Raw genomic sequence first — 5,301 nt, 5'->3', positions numbered from 1 at the left:
CAGCATGGCCTAGTGGATAGAGCATGAGTTTGGGAGTCAGAGGACCTGGGTTCTAGTCCTGACTCGGCCACTTGCTTGCTGCATGACTTTGGGCAAGTCACTTGACTTCTGTGCCTCAGTTTCCTTATCTGGAAGGTGGGGATTAAGACTGTGAGCCCCACGTGGGCCAACCTGATTGCCTTGTGTCTACCCCAGTGCTTAGAACAGTGCTTGGCTCATAGTAAGCGCTTAACAAATACCACCATCATCATCATCACCTTGGGCAAGTCAATTCACTTCTCTAGTCCTCAGTTTCCTCATCTATAAAATGGGGATTAATTCCTACTCCCTCTTACTTAGGACTGTGTCCAACTTGATTATTTTGTATCTGTTGCAGAGTTTAGTACAGTGCTTAGCACACAGTAAGCTCTTACATGGTAAACTGAAGATTCTGGGCCTTCCTAGACTGAGCCCCCTTTTTCCTCTCCTCCTCCTCATTCCCCCCTGCCCTACCTCCTTCCCCTCCCCACAACACCTGTATATATGTTTGTACAGATTTATTACTCTATTCATTTTACTTGTACATATTTACTATTCTATTTATTTTGTTAATGATGTGCATCTAGCTTTAATTCCGTTTGTTCTGACGACTTGACACCTGTCCAAATGTTTTGTTTTGTTGTCTGTCTCCCCCTTCTAGACTGTGAGCCCATTGTTGGGTAGGGACCATCTCTATATGTTGCCAACTTGTACTTCCCAAGCACTTAGTACAGTGCTCTGCACACAGTAAGTGCTCAATAAATACGATTGAATGAATAAAGATCTATCTTCCCTTCTCAACTGTAAACCTGTTGTGGGCAGAGAATGTGTCCACGAACTCTGTTGTATTGTACTCTACCCAGCGCTTTATACAGGTCCCTGCACACAGTAAGTACTCAATAAATACTGATGATTGATTTATTGATTGATCAAGGTGGTAAATAAAGTAAATAAGTGCCTCAAGAGAGTGAGTGCAGAATCTGCAAAGTAGGGGCCCAGAACAGAGGCTGTGGGACACTGACAATTAGCAGATGACAGGGGAAAGAGTTGCTAACAAACAAGATGAAGGGATTACAGTCTCTGGAAGAAGCCAGATTCCTTACTGATGAATTTTCTCAGGGCCACTTTCATGTCCTTGTTCCTCAGGCTGTAGATGAAAGGGTTCAGCATGGGGGTCACCACCGAGTACATCACCGACGCTATAGATTCTTTCCTGGCCGTGTGGGTGGACCGGGAGCCAAAGTAGACCCCAATGGTAGTACCATAGAACAAAGAGACCACGGACAGATGAGAGCCACAGGTGGAGAAAGCTTTATACCTTCCCCTGGCAGATGGGATTCTCAAAATAGTGGAGAAAATACGATTGTAAGAGAACAGAAGGCCCGTGAGGGGACCTAGCCCTAACAGAGCTCCAAGAACAAAGCGCAATACTTCATTGATGAGTGGATCACTGCAGGAAAGTTTTATGATCTGAGTAGATTCACAGAAGAAATGATGATTTTATTGTCTGCACAGAAGGATAGTCGAAGCACCATTAAAGTATGTGTCAGAGCATAGAGACTGCTGATGATCCAAGACCCAGAAACCATCAGGGCACAGAGCCGTGGACTCATGATGGTGGTGTAGTGGAGGGGGTGGCATATGGCCACATAGCGGTCATAAGCCATCCCGCTGAGGAGAAAGTGGTCCAGGCTTACGAACAGAATGAAGAAATATATTTGCGCCAGGCACCCTGCGTAGGATATGGATTTGCTGTGGGTCTGAATGTTGACCAGCATGTTGGGGACCGTGGTGGACAGGAGACAGACGTCGGCCAGGGAGAGGTTGGTGAGGAAGAAGTACATGGGGGTGTGCAGGTGCGGGTCGGAGCCGATAGCCAGGATGATGAACAGGCTCCCCAGGAACCCGAGCAGGTACATCCAGAGAAACAGTATGAAGAGCAGCTCCTGCTGCTCTGCCCGGTCAGACAGTCCCAGGAGGAGGAATTCCAAGACGCCGGTTTGGTTTCCCCTCTCCATGGGGCCAGAGGATCTGCTGGGGGAAACGTGGCAGGAGAATGGGATGTTGAAGCAATCATATCCTGTTTCTGCCTGTTCCTAGGCCTGTGCAGTTGCTGGGGAAAGAACTGGCAGAATAAGTAGTAAAGTGAACAGCGTGGCCTAGTGGAAAGAGCACAGGCCTTGGATTCATACAACCTGGGTTCTAATAATGGCTCTGCCACTTGCATGCTGTTTGTCCTTGGGCAGTCACTTACCTTCTCTGGGCCTCAGTTTCCTTAACTGTAAAATGGGGATTCCCTATGTGTTCTCCTTCCTATTTAGACTGTGTGCCCCATATATATATATAAACAGAGACTGTGTCCAACCTGATTAGCTTGTATCTACTCCAGTGTTTAGATCAGTGCTTGGAACATAGTAAGCATTTAACAAATACTATCATTATTATTAGTAGTAGTAGTATCATTATTATTCTTGTTATTGTTGTTACGGAAGGGACTCCCTAAGCTTGATATCAGACATATCCCCACATTTTCCATTCAGAAGGTAAGATGCCTGGCTGGGCTGGGATTAGAGGCTGGCGAACTTGTTCATTTGAGAGTCTCTGGTTTGTATTCTCGGACCTTCCTGTCTCCTGCATTGCTCCCCTCTCCCAAACACATTCAAATGAGTTGTCCCCTGCTTTAGGAGTTAATCATTCTATTTAATCTACATCTCATCTATCCAGTCACAGACCTCTTGTGCACTGGATTCCTTTGGGCCTGAAACTGCCTCCCCATTCATATCTGCAGTATAATCACTCTCCCCTCCTTTGAAACCCTCCTCAAATCATATCTCCTCCAAGAGGTCTTTCCTGACAATGCCCTGTATTTCCCCTATCTGCCCTTGCTTCTGCATCGACTGCACACTTGATTGTGTACTCCTTAAGCCGTTTAACACTCATCCCAATGACAAAGCACTCATGCATATATCATTATACTCTATTTCAATCAATCATGTTTAATGAGTGCTTATGTCTTGTAGTGTACTGTGCTAAATGTTTGGGAGACAGGTTCACTGTTCACAAGGGTCTCGAGGGGGAGACAGACATTAACATAAATAAATGAATTATGAATAAATATATAAGTGCTGTGGGGCTGAGGGAGGGGTGAATAAAGGGTGCAAATCCAAGTGCAAAGATGATATAGAAGGGAGTGGGAGAAGAGAAAATAAGGGTTTAATCAGGAATGGCCTCTTGGAGGAGATGTGCTTTCAGTGAGGCTTTGGAGGCGGCAAGAGTGATCGTCTGTCGGATACGAAGAGGGAGGGTGTTCCAGGCCAGAGGCAGGATGTGGGCGAGAGGTTGGCAGTGAGATAGAAAAGATTGAGGTTCAGTGAGTAGGTGGGCATTAGAGGAGAGAAATGTGTGGACTGGGTTGTAGTAGGAAATCAGGGAGGTAAGGTAGGAGAGGGCAAATTTATTGAGTGCTTTTAAGCCTATGGTAAGGAGTTTCTGTTTGATGTGGAGGTGGATGAGCAACCAATAGAGGTTTTTGATGAGTGAGGAAACATGGACTGAATGGTTTTGTCGAAAAGTGATCCGGGCAGCAGGCTGAAGTATGAATCAAAGTGGGGAGAGACAGGAGGCAGGGAGATCAACAAGAATGCTGATGCAGTAATCAAGGTGGGTTAGGATAAGTACTTGGATTAATATGGTAGCAGTTTGGATAGGGAAGGGCAGATTTTGTCAATGTTGTGAAGGTTGAACCGACAGGATTTGGTGACAGGTCGAATATGTAGGTTGAATGAGAGAGTTGATTTGAGGATACCACCAAGGTATGGACTTGTGAGACAGGGAGGATGGTGGTGCTGTCTATAGTGATGGGACAGTCAGGGAGAGGACAAGGTTTGGGTGGGAAGATAAGGAGTTTTGTTTTGGACGTGTTAGTGAATGAACACCAAGGGAGTGGGTATAGATAAATAATAGAAGGAGACCCAGAGCTGAGCCTTGAGGGACTCCCACAGTTGAGAGTGGGAGACAGAGGAGGCATCCACAAAAGAGACAGAGAAGGAGTGACTATTAACTATTTACTATTTCCCCTATCTGTAGCTTATTTTAATGTCTGTCTTCCCCTGTACACTGTAAGCTCTCTGTGGACAGAGAACATATCTACCAACTCTATTATACTATACTTTCCAAAGCACTTAGTACAGTGCTGTGCACACAGTAAGCATTCAATAAATACCATTGATTGATTGATTGATTGATTATGCACCTTAAGATTGGAACTGAAGCAGGGATTGCACTGCTCAGGGGAAGAAGGAAAATGAAAACCCATTTGCATAGTCTCAGCCTTCAAACTGTCTCCTAACTCAAAATGTTTTTCAAACGCAAGACCATTGAACAGAGCAGTTGGAATAAAGCCAAGGCGTCCTTGCACGCGGTGACATCACCGTAGGCTGAGTCAATGCCAGCTCAGGAATCCGGCAGGAGCTGGGAGGACTTGTCAGCTGTGTGACTTTGGGCAAGTCACTTAACTTCTCTGTGCCTCAGTTACCTCGTCTGTAAAATGGGGATTAAGACTGTGAGCCCCCCATGGGACAACCTGATCACCTTGTAACCTCCCCAGCGCTTAGAACAGTGCTTTGCACATAGTAAGTGCTTAATAAATGCCATTAAAAAAAACCCAGGGGGAGGAAAGTGTTTAAAGGCTTTAGATGAGAATGGAAAAGTGAGGGCCACCTCAGCAGGAAACTGCCATGCTGGTAGGTGCCTGCATGGCAGAGAAAGCATCCCTGCCTCTGAGTCCATGGGCAGCTGGATAACCTTTGACACCCTTGAGACTAGAGATCTCTGGTAGGGGGAGAAGTCCCCATTTTGTTGGTCCCTATTTTGCAGATGATGTACCCGTGGCCCAGAGAAGGGAAATGGCTTTCCCAAGGCCCAACAGCACACAGGTCCCTCTAGACTGTGAGCTCGTCCTGGCGGGGAACGTGTTTGATGTTGTGTTGTTCTCTCCCAAGCACTTAGTACGGTACTTTGCAAACAGTAAGCACTCAATACTACTACTACTACTAATAATAATGATAATAAGTGGTGGAGCTGGGATTAGAGCACATGAGAAGCAGAGTGGCTTAGAGACAAGAGCACGGGCTTGGAAGTCAGAGGACATGGGTTCTAATCCCAACTCCACCACTTATCTGCTGCGTGACCTTGGGCAAGCCACTTAACTTCTTTGTGCCTCAGTGATCTCATCTGTAAAATGGGGATTAAGACTGAGGTGTCAAAATCGGAGAGGAGAGCCGT

At 46.1% G+C, this 5,301-nt stretch overlaps 1 pseudogene; it reads right to left on the bottom strand.

Annotated features, from left to right (window-relative positions):
• Nucleotides 1-1,089: 1,089 nt before the first annotated feature.
• On the bottom strand, nucleotides 1,090-2,036 carry LOC119921780 (annotated as a pseudogene).
• Nucleotides 2,037-5,301: the final 3,265 nt, after the last annotated feature.

This window comes from Tachyglossus aculeatus, unplaced genomic scaffold (genome assembly GCF_015852505.1).
Source record: "Tachyglossus aculeatus isolate mTacAcu1 unplaced genomic scaffold, mTacAcu1.pri SUPER_30, whole genome shotgun sequence".
NCBI classification, from domain to species: Eukaryota; Metazoa; Chordata; class Mammalia; order Monotremata; family Tachyglossidae; genus Tachyglossus; species Tachyglossus aculeatus.
This window is presented reverse-complemented; position numbering and strand designations above follow the sequence as displayed.